Source organism: Lissotriton vulgaris, chromosome 6 (genome assembly GCF_964263255.1).
Source record: "Lissotriton vulgaris chromosome 6, aLisVul1.2, whole genome shotgun sequence".
Taxonomy (NCBI): Eukaryota; Metazoa; Chordata; class Amphibia; order Caudata; family Salamandridae; genus Lissotriton; species Lissotriton vulgaris.
Genome location: NC_141694.1, coordinates 131,348,474 through 131,365,108, shown reverse-complemented (window position 1 = coordinate 131,365,108; position 16,635 = coordinate 131,348,474). Strand labels below are relative to the sequence as shown.

At 43.5% G+C, this 16,635-nt stretch overlaps 1 protein-coding gene across 1 annotated transcript in view; it reads right to left on the bottom strand.

Moving 5' to 3' along the window:
* DNAH14 (dynein axonemal heavy chain 14) overlaps positions 1 to 16,635 on the bottom strand; it is a 1,270,113-nt gene that overhangs the window by 1,199,972 nt on the left and 53,506 nt on the right. The window lies entirely within an intron of this gene.

Genomic DNA, 16,635 nt, shown 5'->3' with positions numbered 1-16,635 from the left:
TAATAGTACATTCATAATAAAAGCACACCTGAGGATCATAGCAGATTGAAGCAGCATCAGTGAGGTCTGTTCTCTGAGTCCGGGGACAGTCAGTGGGTAACCCAGATGTACAGACAAAATACTGCCCATCCACTAAAACAAGAGGTGTTTTTCAGGTGTTTACTTGTTATATGGTGCCACCTATTGGTGATGCTCTAAGGCTGCACCACCTTGTGGAAGTGCCATCCCTGCAGATGAATCTATCAGTCCCTACTTAGTCAATGCATTGCTACATTGCAACATTTGCATATTTGTTCTGAATGACGTGCACTGTAACACATCTGATTGAAAGTAAAATTAAATATTCAACTGTACATGACATTTTCATAGCTTATACACTATTGACGAAGGAGCGTAAAAAGTAAGAAACACTTATTACAACTATGATTTCAACAATTAATATAGGAGATATTTCTCCAATAAGCAATCCTCCAAAACGAAGTTGTTCAGTTCTTTTAGCTTTATTTCAAAATATCTTGTTGGTGTCAGTCAGCTTCCAACCATGATTTAGCATGAACAAAATACAGTTAACAGCCAAAGCGTTTTGTCTCCATTCGGGACATCATCAGGGCTGTAAATAGGAGAAAACAATACATTATACAATTGATAAATCATAAGGTCAAAAATAAAAGTAATCATCCTATATACAACACGATTCTTATGTCCAATACACAACCTGAAACCCAGGTATATAACTCTTCTATTTGCCCAAATATGGAGAAACCATTGTGTTTAATATTATCATCAATTCAATTCACAATTCATCCATAATCTACTTTTGTCATAATTAAAAAGACCAATTTTCACATAACAATCCACTTTTGCGGCTTAGTTGCAGCGTTATAACATTCTTTGATAACTAATACATTTAGTTTCTTTTTTCACTAAAAAGTACATTTCGCACATTCCTGAATTGGTCACCATATCCGCATACTATACACCCTATTTATCTTTAGCCATATTACTGCCGTTTATATTCTGCGAGAAGGTATACAGGGGCATGCTCACCTCAAAATCATGAATTATTATCAGTGAAATTTCAAAAATTGCCAAAGCCGATACGGTGGGGGTTCAAAAATAAAATCTTCCTCCACTTCAATATTGTCACTGAAAAATCAATATACGTTTCTTCCATAAGTAGCGGTTTTTGATTAGATTTTTTTAGATTTTTAACTCTAGTCCCTCCTTCCTTTGACCACTAAAATCACAACCTCAAGAGTACATACCTATTCAAAATCTTGTCTTCCTCTTAGTGTTGAGGTTATTGGTATTGTGCACTCTATTCAATCCCTATATTAGATTGGGTAACATAAAAAATTACCCATTACTCCAATTGGTTGGAGCGCTATTTTAAGTCCCCAATACTTCTGACCTCACAATCCCCTCGTACTGTTTCATCGATACATACCTATTCTGAGATTTCATTATCCTTCTTTTAACAATCACAATGTTCTTATCTTTGATATTTTTCCTGTGTATATCTTAGCTCCTCCTGCTTCTTAGTTCAAAATATCACCCCCACTCTACCTTCAATCACTGTAAAAATATATAATCGAACACAGACAAAATAATCAGAAACTTATAGTTCAAGGTAGACCATGTGTTATCTGCCCCATCTTACTAAACTCATACCTTAAACATAAGTGGTCTCTTCCTTCCAATCGTATTTTCTTTCTAATGTCCTTTCACAACCTGTCAGCATCCATTCAATATTCTATTTTGCACCATATTCTAAATAAAGAAAAATCACCCCATTAGTTAATTCTAATCTTAAGGGAGATCCATCAGAGTCTAGACCTCCATGCCTAAATTCCTGCTCCTAAGCCATAGCTGTATACGAAACGAAATACCTTATTATTTAGATCATCTCGGGTAGCGATGCAGGTCCGGCTTCCGGCGCGATCAATCCGAAATGCAGGTTTATTTCAATTTCTCGTCTTTTAAACCAGCTTCAACCAATCATTGTGTACGTTTAGAAGTCTAGACCAATCATCTTAATTCATACTCTGTGAAATCTAATTTCCGGTCCCTGACGAAGTTCTCAATCAGGTCCGTCTCGCTTGAGTATGTAAGATTACGTTCTAGGACGTCTTCCTGTGCCGGTAGACATGAAACAAAGTTACCTCTCTGGTCCGCTGGTGATTCGCTAGCTAACACTGCAAAATTAACGGCCCGATATGATTAACCCAGTCTACTTCAAATTAAATTGAAGCGTGTCTATGCAATGCCCCAAGACGGCGCCTATAATGTCATATATTAAAACACACGACTAATCCATGTGGTCCAAATCCACCCTCGAGCAATATTCCCCATTGATTCCACCATGAGGAACTGTGACGTCACAACAACGTGTAACCAATCACAATGCAGTTTGCCATATCCTTAATCATTCATCTAAAGAGCTAAGCGCCCTCTATTAAGTTAAAAAAATTCTGAGTTAGTATAATTGAAATAATTGTGACTATAATTGCGTCATAATTCAGCCTGCAGTGTAGTCAAAAATTCTCATGAAAAATTTGCTTCTGTGAATAAAGTGTCAGGCTACGCACTTCAGGTTTCGTTCTAAGACGCCTTCCTAGGCCAGTAAAGATAAAACACAGTTCCCATTAGGTCCTCTAGCAAATCGCTAACTGACGCTGCAATATTGATGGCCCGATATGATTAGCCCGATTCGTGAGTATACTTCAAATCAAGTTTAAGCATGTCTATGCAATGCCCCAAGACGGCGCCTGAAATATCATATATTAGCAAACATGCGAATATTCATGTAGTCCAAATCCTCCCTCGAGCAGTTTTCCCATAAGTTCCACTGCAAGAAACTGTGACGTAACCACAACAAGTAGCCAATCACAATGCAGTTTGCCATATCCTTTGTTATTCATCAAAAGAGCTAAACGCCCTGTATTAAGTTTCAAAAAAGTTCCCTGTTTGTGTTATCTACAGTGTAACCGCAAACTCTAATGAAAAAACTCACTGCTGTGATTAAAGTGTCTGGCTAGTTATCTTCAAAATAGTCAATCCAACGCATCGCTTTCCCTATTATCCATCAAGAGTATACGCAAAAATCATAAGTACTGCCACCTTCATGAGGTTGCGCATGTTATGCCATTGTTCCCCAATACCATATATTTTGCCCATCACATGTTGTTTAGGAATTAAAATAAAACAATTCCTTTTGTCGCATTATAGAATACATTCCTGCATACCATTATACCAAAAAGTAATGCAGCTCCGAATCAGTGTTCAGGCCCCTAGTCACTGTCCTGCACTTACATATCCATTTAGCCTCAATCAGTCTGATCCTGAGTTCCCAATCTCCACCTCTAATATTCTGTGATACTTTTTGTATCCCATGGAATCTGAACTCATTACTCAAATTTTTGTCGCTATGATACGTTGCCATATGTATATATAATGGCGACCTGACATCCTGATTCTTCACAGCTCGTTTGTGTTCCTGAATCCTGATTTTTATACTCCTTTTTGTACTGCCTATGTATACCTTGTGACAGGAACAAACAATCGCATATATGACCCCAACAGTATTGCAGTTGATGAATTCATTGATCCAATACTTTTTTTGACTATTATATGAACATAAATTTTTTCTGTTCATACCTAGATTGCATATGTTACAACTCCCACACACAAAAAAAACTTTTGGAGAGGGTGGTAACCAATTTAAACATGTTCCAACATTTGATTGTAAGTAATTCCTGGTAATTTTTTCCTTGATCGTTGATCCTCACTTGTAAGTGATCACTGGTTTGTCTCCTATGATATCAAGTAAGCCAGGAACCCCCTTTAACAAATTCCAGTTCTTGCTAAGTGCCTTCCTCACTTCATCCTTTTCTGCGCAGTAAGTTGTTACAAAGGTCACCCTGTTCACTTGCTTAACTCTATCTTTCTGTATTAGAGTGGACTCCCTTTTGAGTTTTAACACTCTACCTTGGGCTTTTACCAGATTACGATCATTATAGCCTCTTCTGTTCAGTCTTTCCTTTCGTGGCTCTAATTCCTGTTTGAAATCACTGTTAGGGCTGCCGTTTCTGTGCGCCCTGACCATCTCTCTGTAGGGGATACCTGAAATTACTTAAGTAGGAAGAAAGCTGTCAGCCCGTAAAACAGAATTGGTGGCTGTACTTTTCCTAAACAATTTTCTGATTATTTTATCACCTTCCACCATCAATTCCACATCCAGGAATTCCATGATTTTATCACTATGGTTTACGGTAAATGATACATTAAAATCATTATTGTTAAGAAAATTAAAATAATCCAGTAAATCCACTGCGGAACCTTTCCATATAAAAAAAATATCATCAATGAACCTGGCCCAAAATAAGACCAGGTCCATCCAATGTGCGGCTCTTTGACCCCAGGCATGCTCACTCTCAAACCACCCCATAAAGAGGTTGGCATAAGAGGGAGCAAACTTGGAGCCCATCGCCGTGCCCTGTATCTGGTGGAACCATTCGTCTTCAAATAAAAAATAATTGTTGGTTAAAATTAAATTACTCATCTCAACCAACATTTTTGAATGTTGTTTTAAGCTTGCACTCCTACTGACTCCTAATTGAAGTAATGGGTAATTTTTTATGTTACCCAATCTAATATAGGGATTGAATAGAGTGCACAATACCAATAACCTCAACACTAAGAGGAAGACAAGATTTTGAATAGATATGTACTCTTGAGGTTGTGATTTTAGTGGTCAAAGGAAGGAGGGACTAGAGTTAAAAATCGAAAAAAAACTCGAAAAAAAACCGAAGAAACGTATATTGATTTTTCAGTGTCAATTTGAAGTGGAGGAAGATTTTATTTGTGAACCCTCACCATATCGGCTTTGGCAATTTTTGAAATTTCACTGATAATAATTCATGATTCTGAGGTGAGCATGCCCCTGTATACCTTCTCGCAGAATATAAACGGCAGTAATATGGCTAAAGATAAATAGGGTGTATAGTATCCTGTTATGGTGACCAATTCAGGAATATGCGAAATTTACTTTTTAGTGAAAAAAGAAACTAAATGTATTAGTTATCAAACAATGTTATAGCGCTGCAACTAAGCCGTAAAAGTGGATTGATATGTGAAAATTGGTCTTTTTAATTATGACAAAAGTAGATCCCAATCACCACTGAAGACACCATCCGCCTAATGAACTCCATCCACTCTGGCTCACCAACCGACCCGTGCCCCCACCACATCTTCAACAAAGCAGACTCGATCATCGCACCCCTTCTCCGTGATGTCATCAACTGCTCCTTCATCTCTGCTACCTTCCCAGAAAGCTGGAAACATGCCGAAGTCAGCACCCTACTGAAGAAACCCACAGCAGACCCCTCTGAACTTAAAAACTACCGTTCCATATCCCTCCTCCCATTCCCGGCCAAAGTCATTTAGAAAGCCGTCAATAGCCAACTCGCCGCCTTCCTTGAATCCAACAACTCCCTCGATCCCTCACAGTCCGGCTTTTGAGCCAAACACAGCACCGAAACCGCCCTCATCGCAGCAACAGACGACATCCGTACACTACTGGACAACGGAGAAACAGTGGCCCTCATTCTACTCGACCTCTCCGCCGCCTTCGACACTGTCTGTCACATCACCCTCATACAACGCCTCAGCAACATCGGCATAAAAGGAAAAGCCTTGGACTGGATCATCTCATTCCTAGCTGGAAGAACTCAGAGAGTCCGTCTTCCCCCATTCAAATCTGAAGCCACCGAAGTCATCTGCGGTGTACCACAAGGATCATCACTCAGTCCCACCCTTTTCAACGTTTACATGAGCCCACTTGCCTCCATCGCGCGTCATCACAACCTTAACATCATCTCCTACGCTGACGACACCCAGCTGATCCTTTCCTTCACCAAAGACCCCAACACAGCCAAAACCAATCTTCACGAAGGCATGAAAGAAGTAGCCGTGTGGATGAAAAACAGCCGCCTTAAACTTAACTCAGACAAGATGGAAGTGCTTATCCTAGGACCATCCTCCTCTGCCTGGGACAACTCTTGGTGGCCTGCGGACCTGGGCTCAGCACCCACTCCCACAGACCACGCACGTAACCTTGGCTTCATCCTAGACTCCTCACTCTCGATGACCAAACAAGTCTACGCCGTCTCATCCTCCTGCTTCAAAGTACTTCGTATGCTCAAAAAAATCTTCCATTGGATCCCCACCGAAACAAGAAAGACTGTCACCCACGCACTGGTTACGAGCCGACTAGACTACGGAAACACCCTTTACGCTAGAATTACAGCCAAATTACAGAAAAAACTCCAACGCATCCAAAACGCATCGGCGAGACTCATTCTTGACATCCCTCGCCAAGACCAGATCACCGGCCACCTAAAAGACCTCCACTGGCTTCCCGTCAACAAGAGAATAACATTCCGTCTCCTCATCCACGCACACAAGGCCCTCTACAAACTAGGACCCGAATGCCTCAACACTCGACTATCCTTCTACACACCCACCGCCAACTAAGATCCTCCAATCAAGGCCTCACCACAGTTCCGCGTATCCAAAGATCCACCATGGGAGGTAGATCCTTCTCCTACTTGGCGGCCAAGACCTGGAACTCACTACCCACTCATCTCCGCCTCACACAGAACCACATCTCCTTCAGAAAAGAACTTAAAACCTGGCTATTTGAGAAATAATGAACCCCTCCCCAAGGGCCTTGAGACTCTCTGGGTGAGTAGTGCGCTATACAAATTCTTGAACTTGAACTATTATGGATGAATTGTGAATTGAATTGATGATAATATTAAACACAATGGTTTCTCCATTTTTGTGCAAACAGAAGAGTTATATACCTGGGTTTCAGGTTGTGTATTGGACATAAGAATCATGTTGTATATAGGATGATTACTTTTATTTTTGAACTTATGATTTATCAATTGTATAATATATAGTTTTCTCCTATTTACAGCCCTGATGATCTCCCGAATGGGAACGAAACGCGTTGGCTGTTAACTATATTTTGTTCATGCTAAATCATGGTTGGAAGCTGATTGACACCAACAAGATATTTTGAAATAAAGCTAAAAGAACTGAACAACTTCGTATTGGAAGATTGCCTATTGGAGAAATATCTCCTATATTAATTGTTGAAATCATAGTTGTAACAAGTGTTTCTTACTTTTTAAACTCCTTCGTCAATTGTGTTTAAGCATTGTATCATTTAAAGACTTTATGGATGGTGTGTCTCCATGAGGTTGAGGGTATCTAACATTGCTTGTAGTTTTTTTTGTATGAATAATAATTGATTATCTCTCTGTGCACACAATAAGACCTAACATCATCCAATCTAATATTAACTGTGACATTTTCATATTAAACATGCCTTAAGACAGAGACTATTAGAGTGAGATATTATTTTTATATTAAAAAACATTCTTCTCGTAAACTTGGAGAAAACCTGATACCTCCATTATGAATAGACCATCATGCCCCCACATGGTCCCACAAGCAAAATATATAAATGCCAACATTTAAAAAAAAAACTTCTAAGCTTAAAAATATATTGTTCAAATATAAATCTGTGCCTAAATTATAAAATAATAAATGCTAGGGCCCAACATTTCACACAGAAGTCCATGACTGGTTCTATTGAAGGTCGGGATGCTGAATAGAAAGGCTGCTTCGGCTTCATTCCACCTCATGCCTTTTAAACCCACCACTAGACACTCCCTGCCTCTTTATCTCACTCTGGTTCTTTTTCATCTGGTTTCTCCCTTCACCATGTTTTTCTGTATTTCTCTTCCCCCTGCTTTCCCCCTTTTGTGTTCATCTGCTTCTTGATCTTAGTCAAGGTCAAATGAGGAAAGGAAAGTGCAGGTCCCCTAAAATGAGTGTTGGTGGTCCCCACCTGTAACCTCTGGCTCCAATTAAGCACTGGTCCCCCTATATCTGCTACCCAACTCACCTACCAATACCATTACCCTTTGAGAAGTTCTAAATGTTGGGTGACTTCAATTTACATCTGGACTCGGCAGAGTCACCGGACGCCGCTGATTTCTGGGATAATCTCCAGTTAGCCATGCTCTCCCAGTGGGTGAGTACTCCTACCCATAAGGGGGGCCACATTCTGGATCTTATTTGTTCTAACTTTCCGGTTTTGGTCCAAAAACCCCTCCCGGTTACATGGCCAGACCACTTCCCAGTATTCTTTTCATGGACGGCCTTGCAAGAACGCCAACCACCACCCCGCTACCGTGCCCTGAAGGTCAGAGAGATTGATACTGTGCTTTTGAGTGCTAAGTTGGTGGCTTCGCGCCCGTCCCTTGGGAGCACACTATCAGAGAATGTTACTACGTTTTCGAATTGGATTAGTGATGCTTTCATGGGCCTTTCGGCCTCCGTAAGTTGGGGAGAGAAACCCCCTCCAAGCCTTGGTTCACCGCAGAGTTGAGGGATCTCAAACACTCTTGTAAGGTCTTGGAGAGAACATGGAGGGCCAGCGGCTATTGTCCTACGGCCAAACAGGCTCTTAGGGACAAACAGAAATTGTACTATTCAGCCATCTCCTTGGCAAAAAGCACCCATTTTGCCACGCGTATTGATAGGGCTAACAATAATGCGAAGGAAATCTTTGCCATTGTGCAGAGTTTTGTGACGCCTTGAGCACAGGAGATAAAGGCTACGCCCTCAGTCTTCTGGGCAAATACTCTGTCCAATCATTTTAGGGAGAAAATCAGGGATATCCAAGACTCCTTTCCAAAAAACCTGACGCCTCCCCGGCCCCAGCGGGGGCTTAGTGTGACGAAGGACCCAGATCACTCCTTCTCTGCCTTCTGCCCCATAGACCTCTTGGCCTCTCGCCAAATCCTTGGGGTGTTGAAATCTGGTTCCCCCAACGATCCTTGCGCGGCTCGGCTGCTGGCTGATCCAGCCGACACGGTTAATTCGGAAGTCAATATTCTGATCAACCAGTCGCTTCGCGAGGCACACGTTCCACTCGCTTGGAAGCAGGCCCTCTTACTTCTATTACTTAAGAAACCCACCCTTAACCCCTCGCTTCCCGGTAATTATAGACCCATCTCTCTTTTGCCTAGTTTGGCTAAGGTTTGCGAAAAGGTGGTCACTTTGCAGTTAACCAACTATGTGACGAAGTCGGGCGCGCTACATCCTGTGCAATCGGGGTTCCGGGCCGCCCATAGCACAGAGTCGGCACTGCTGGAGGTGGCTGAGGCAATTAGGGACTGTTTGGATGCCGGCGGGGGAGCAGCTCTGGTGATGCTGGATCTCTCGGCGGCATTCGACACGGTTCCCCACTCTCTCCTCCTTGACTGACTTACTGACATCGGCATTGCAGGTACGGCGTGGAGCTGGCTGCAATCCTTTTTGGAGGATAGGTCACAACAAGTCTGGCTCCCCCCGTTTGCCTCGTCCCCCTCCCCTCTCTTCACTGGTGTCCCGCAGGGCTCTTCCCTTAGCCCCCTTTTGCTTAACATCTTTGTGACTCCCCTGGTTTACCTGGTGGAGACCCTGGGGGCTAGGATGATGGACTACGCGGACGACACGCAGTTATTGTTTACCTGGAGAAGGGGTGAGGACTCGGTAAACACGGCTCAGCGCTGTCTTTCCGCGGTGTCTCGCTGGTTGGCCAATGCACAACTCAAGTGAAATGAGGAGAAATCGGAGGTGCTCTTGTTTGGAGCGTTTCCTGCGGGCTTTAGAACCAGACTTTGGCCCCCGGAAATTCCACCCCCCCCAATCAGACAAGGGCCTTGCAAAAAACTTAGGGGTCTGGTTTGAGGAAAATTTGAATGTTGCGACACATGTCAAAAAACTTACAGGGACCTGTTTTGGCATACTTAACACCCTGCGTAAATTCATCCCCCTTCTGCCTGTGGAGGCTAAAGAAACAGTAGTCCGGGCCTTGATTCTTTCTCGGCTGGATTATTCTAACGCACTCTTACTGGGATGCCCAGGCTATCTGATAAAAAAATTACAGGTAGTCCAGAATGCGGCTGCTCGTCTCCTTCTGGTTCTTTCTTCCAGGCAGAGCGTGCGGGTCCATCGCCGCCACCTTCACTGGCTCCCAGTTGAGGCTCGCTTGAAATTCAAAATGCTGGCCATTGTCCATCGGGCCTTGTATGGTTTGGGCCCATTCTATATGCAGAAGCGCTTTTCTTTCTATATTCCTTCCAGGACTTTGCGGTCGTCGGACCAACTCCTTATCCAGAACCCGCACTTTTCACGTCATAGGCTAGGTGTCTGCTCTTTCACCCGTAAGGCTGGCATAGCCTGGAATGAGCTTCCTCTCCCCCTCAGGAGGATTTCGGATCCGGTTATCTTCAAAAAGAATCTAAAAACACTTCTGTTCTGAGTCCATTCTTTTAGAGGCTCTTCCTGTTCAGCTAGTGGTGGGGGCTCAGGGTAGCAGCTCCGGAATACTCTGAGTAGCTGTGCGCTTTGGAAATGCAGTGTAACATAACATAACATAACATAACATAAATGCTTATAATCAAACTATACTCTACTGCTCAAACTGGTCGGAGGAGGAGGTCTCTGGATAGCCCACTCAAAGGGCTTCTTGGGAGCATGCTCACCATGGGCCATCTCCTAGATGGTATACAGCTAGGGTGTCTCCCCAGGTCGTAGCCAAGTTTGTAATGCGGTACAGGTGCATTGGCAAATGCATTCTCTTATTTGCAAGGAGCCATTCCTTTACATGTACCACAACCAATGGTTATTAAAGAGGAGGGGGGCGGCACAAAAATGTTGACTCTAATTGTTGAACACAAACTTATTTTACAAGTACCTCTAGAGTACTGTACAGGAAATGGATTGCTAAGCTGCTGTGGACATAGGATGCAGTCTTTCTGTGAGCTGTGTCAGAGTTCCCACAAAGCCAGAAACATCTGGTTCCTATAAGGTAAACTGTTTTCTTGAAGAATACCTTGCTCACCCATTGAACATTTGTAACAAAGCGAGGCAATGCACAGTGAGGAAATAAATAGTTTAAAATGTGCAAAATAATTTGGGTAAAATGACAAAAATATAATGAGTAAAATAATATAACAATGAAATAAAGTCAGATCTATGGATCAGGAACAATTGAAATAACAAAAACTGTTGTATGAAAAATAGTGAGATTTCAAAAATCAATTTCAAGCTATGGGGTGTGATAGACCAAGACATAGGTACCCACCACACACCATATGCAACTGGCAATGAAAACTGGTGTTTCATCACAGTTATGGAGGACCTCATCCAATCAGTAATTAAGTGTGAAGGGAAAGTTTAGAAGTCTGACTCATACAAACGATTTACCTTCTGAACGCTACAAATTTCAGTAACTCTTTTTTTGTGGTTCCAAAACCACCTCAAATTTGGCAGTCAAAATCTCACAGTCTAGCAAAATGCAAAAATGTATCCAGGATGGTCTGCCCTTTTTGAATAGGCTAGGCACCTTGCCCCTGTCACCCAACGACAAAAAATGTAAAGGTCCTAATGAACTGAACAAGCACTGTAACTGTACCTGGTTCTCCAAAAGTGTCTGTACTTTCTTTGGACAGTAGCCACAGTTTCAAGTCATAGGAAGACTTCGGACAACTCCACTTTAATCTAACAGCAAAAATGTCTAGCTAGAACTGGTTCCTTGGATTCCTATGCCTTAGCTCCACCACCCTGAGACAACCCACTTTTCATTACCTTCTAGACACAGGAGGTTTCACATAGAAAAGCTGATGATGTGTCCAGTTATAACTAGTTTACTTGTACTCTTCCAGGTGGACACTGCTTCCTTTCTATTGGGACATTCTGCACTCTTCAGATGTATTAGAGATGTTCTTCAGGACAACCAGACTCCACTGGACAGGTACTAGACAGTATGGCCCTCATTATGATGTTGGGCGGACCGCCACTGACAGGCGGTGGCGGTCTAACCAACGTACAGGGCATCGGTATGGCTGACACATTACAATGTAGGGGGGAAAGACCACCGCCTACGACAGGATCCAATATCCTGTTGGGGCAGAGTTCGGACTCCTATCGCCCCAACAGGAGATGGTACCGGCGCAGGCACCACAGTAGGAATTAGGTTGTCTCTTTCCGAGTGCCTTTCAATGGCCGTCCTACTGCCATGAAAAGACAGACAGAAACAGACTTTGGGGGCCCCAAGCAGGCCCCATTCCCCAGTGGGCCACTGCTAAGAGGCCTGGGGGGCACATGTAGTGCCTTCCCACACAGTGGAGAAGTGTGGCTCAGGGGTTAGAGGCGGCAGACCCGGAAGCTGAGATCGGCCCTGGACCAGGGTTCAATTCCCCGCCTTGGCGTGTCTTGGGCTCAAAAATTCCACGGACTCGATAATTCTCGCTCCGGTGCCTTCTCGACTCACGGGTTCACACTCTGCGACTCTGGGCAATAGCTTGCTTAATCTCCACAACGGCCCCTCGCGGCGGGATGCCTGGCTTTCACCTTGTGGATACCCTGCTGGGGTTATCTCACAGGGGAATACCAGGACGGGTTCCCTAAGCAAGCGCCGGGAAACCCTTTGTGGGTAGCTGTGCGCTATATAAGCTCAAATACATTTACATCCATGCACCATGTGCCAGGCACCACATGGTGACTGGAACACGGGACATTGAAGATACAAATTTCTTTTTTACACTGCAGTTCGTGAGGCTGCTCTTTATCTGGGCCGCAGAACAAGCCGCAGTAAAATAAAGCACTTTCCACCCGAAAGGATGGTGGTCCCATCCTAATTTGACGAATAGGACTGCCGAATGATTGTTGGGCGGTCTCCTGGCCGAAGCAATGGCGGTCGGCGGTCTGGCCGACCCCCATCGTAATAAGGGCCTTAGTTCTTGGGAAGCAGTTTTAAATGCCCAGAGATAGAAAACAGAGCTGGAGAAATAATTCTCTCTACACTCCTCAGGGAGATAGAAATGATTCTAGCAGAAGCAGCCAAATCGTATTGTGTGGCAGGCAGCTCTCTATCTGAAAGTAGCTAAATAAAGGTTAAACCAGTCTGGGACTGGCAACCAACCCTTAAGCAAATCAAAATACAGTTCTCACGGTTTCTTTGACTAATATTTTCAGCAGTGTGACTCAGTTCCTGTTTCAGAAATATGGTTCACTGCATACTCTATCCCATTTTCCATTGCTTTATACAAAAATACAAAATGTGTTATGTCTGAATCATTTCTCTTTCCAACTCCTACCAAGATAATCTCGGCTCCATTTATCAATGCTACAGAAACTCACCACTGCTTCAGGTTGCAGCTCCTCTCACTTCATGATGTGCGGGCTCTGGGTGTCTAGGGATGTCACTTCTATGCAGAGCAAATATTGTGCTTTGATTTTGAAAGAAAATTTGACCTTGTGAAGCAAGTTTCCCTCCCTTTTGACAATCCATTCTGCCGGCAGGACTTTAAAGCCACACAGCTGCCCTTGGGGAAGATTAGCTGTGAAACTGGACTAGGAGGCATGCATCATAGGAGGCCAGCCAGGAAAATCAGTCTCTCCCTTAGCTGACACTATTGCCAAGCTTCAGGCAGACACTGACACCCTGGAAAGCATAGGCAAAGAGTGCAGATAATCAAAATATGAGGTTTCCATTTATTTTATAATACTAATTTATGTAGACAAATCAAATGTGTGGTATGCTGCTTCTCCCGAAGCAAAACTGGGAACACAGATTTGTATGTTGCACATTTAAAAGGAGGCCTTTGCAGCCTGTTTCACAAACGGGGTTTTCTAAAAGTTACATTGTCTTAAGTCAAGTGAGGAAAATCTCTCCTTCAGTCTTGCATCCCATATTTGATCTGCGTGTAGCTGGTCAAAATCTTTTAACATAATTACAGTTGACTTACCAAAGTATCAAGTGTCACATCTTAAAGCTAAAAACATTGTTTCATTTCCAGAGGTCAAAAACCTGATGTCAAGATTCCAAAATGTTAAAATCAATTGGGGGGACAAAACAAAAAGATGCAGTTCCTATACCTCATTGCAGAGGCATAGCTAGAGCCCGTGGCGCCCGGGGCCATCCCACAGACTGCCGCCCATGGCATCCGCAGCCCCATGACTGTGCGAGGCCGAGCCTCAACTCGAATTTCGAATCTCTCACCCCTCGTCAAACCTCGGGCACAAATATTTCTCACATGTATCACCAGAATGCCAGCTCCACACTGGTCCACAAACCAGTGCAAGCAAGTGCCAACTATCTGAACTCGCAGCCGCAGAGGGCGGCGCACAGCACCCCGGGGCCACTCGCCCAACCATACTGGTGTGATTCTTCCTAATACCTCCAAACATATCCGTCAGCCTGCCTGACTGTGATCGGCATGCGCGTCCCACGGGCTCTCGCGAGGTCCGCCCAGCAACCATGCTCAAGTCTCCATAGCCACAATCTTTCTCTGATGCATTTAATTTGATTTACAGCGCCACTCATACTAGTGTACGGTGTCAGAGCACTTTACATCACACACACTACACAGAGACAATCATTTATACGTGTGTAAATCACTGTATAGGAAATGTTACATAAGACAAAGGACTACAAGGTGTAGAAGCCACATGAAAACCCTACTAGTAGGCAGTATAGTTTAATAGCTCACTGTTCTATGTTAGGATTTTAACTCATAAACTGCAAGTAACAAAAGGATCTCTCTGACAAAAGCAGTAACCTACTAACCTAGTTAACATTATGTGCCCTTTGTGATCTGCATGGTACACGTTCTTTGCAGCAGGCACATTAACCCTCTGTGCTACTTTTCAAGAAGTCAACCCTTCAACTATACAACACTCCGATCTCTCTCTAGGAAGAACATTAATCACCGAAGTTATCATGACATATTTATTGTTGCTGAAAATTGCTGGAGGCCAGGAAGGAGGCAGCAAGTTTTTTTTAAACAATAATATACTTGCAAACACTTCGCACCCACCCGAAATAGGTACCCAGTGAGTTCAATTTAAATCTCTTTGCCCAGTGTTTAAGGCCCTCAATGGGATGGGGTCGGTCTCCTTTCAGAAGAAATGTTCCTGGTATGTGCCCACGAGAACCCTGCGCTCCTCAGGGACAAAGCTAGTGAAGGTATCGAAATTCAGGAAGGTGAGGTCAGGTGGCAGATCCTTTGAGGTGGCAGCTGCTAGGCTCTGGAATGCCCTGCCTCTGGAACTGAGACAAGTCAATGAGATTTTGCCTATTAGAAAAAGGCTAAAAACCTGGCTCTTCCCGAAGATTTAGTTACCTGCTGTAGTGTGGCTTCATGACTGAGTTTCTTTGTAAGGCCTAGCGCCAGGATGCCTGCAAGGTGACAGTTGCGCTGTAAAAGTACAATAAATAAATAAATAATAAATAAATATTGCTGTTTCATGCTTGTGTACTGGTCATTGCAATAGTCTATTTTCAAAAGAACCAAGGATGGAACTGCTGTTTTCATCAGGTCAGGATCTTTCTTATTGTCTTGAACATGTGGAAGGAGGAGAACGTGACCGCTTTAACATGGCCATCAAATTTAAATTTGCCATCTACTAGCACTCCTAGATTTTGGGCTTTCCTGACTGGAGTTGGAAGGGTGCCAAATTCTTGTGGCCACCAGGATGGAGATCAAAAGGAAACCTGGTTTCCAAACAATATGACCTCTGTTTTCATAGAGTTTAATTTCAGGCAGTTGTCCACACGCATGCAGTCAGGGAATCTAATGCCCATGTCCTTCTCACCGCTGGATAAGGAGATGATGATCTACATGTCGTTGGTGTAAGGCATGAGTGAAAATCTAAGTGATCTGATTAGATCGGCTGAAGTTGTAACATATAGATTAAATATTGTGGGGCTTAGTGAGGATCCCTGAGGGACCCCTCAAGGCAGTGAGAATGGTTCAGATACTACTTCTTTAAGTGCCACTGATTGTTCTCGTCCGAGAAGAAATGATTTACGGAGGGCCAGTGTGGCCGCTCAATTTCCGATGTTGTGGAGACGGCCAATAAGAAGCTCCTGGTTGACAGTATTGAATGCTGCCAATAGATTGAGTAGGATAAGGGCTGCTCACCTTCCACCCCGGGCTAGTGCTACTCTAAACTCCTCAGTTGCAGTGATCAAATCCGTCTCTGTGCTGTGGCTGCTTCTAAATCCAAACAGTGTGGTGCCCAGGAGATCATTATATGGAATGAAGGTCGCTAGTTTTTGGTTTATGGCTAGTTGTTGGTTTATCCACTATATTGGCTGGTAGTGGCAGAGAGGATATTGGAAGATAGCTATTATGGTTGGTTGGGTTAAGGCTGGGTTTTTCATCAGTGGGAACACTGACGCTATCTTCCATTGGGTTGGACATTTGATTGAAGAGGACTGTGAGTGTATAGCCAATTGACATATTTAGTTTACTTGTAACTCCCTTGTAAAGTGGTATACCATATACCCAGGGTCTGTAACCTAAATGCTACTAGTGGGCGTGCAGCATTGATTGTGCCATCCACACAAGAAGCCTTTCAACCCTGTCTTGGGCCTGCTTTTGCAAGGCCTTTGAGTACAGTTTACTGCAACTTCCCCTTGGCATTATTAAAAAACAACTTGCCAAGCCTTAGACTCCCTTTTATTACACAGAACTCATTCCTAAGGTAAGCCCTAGGTAGCCC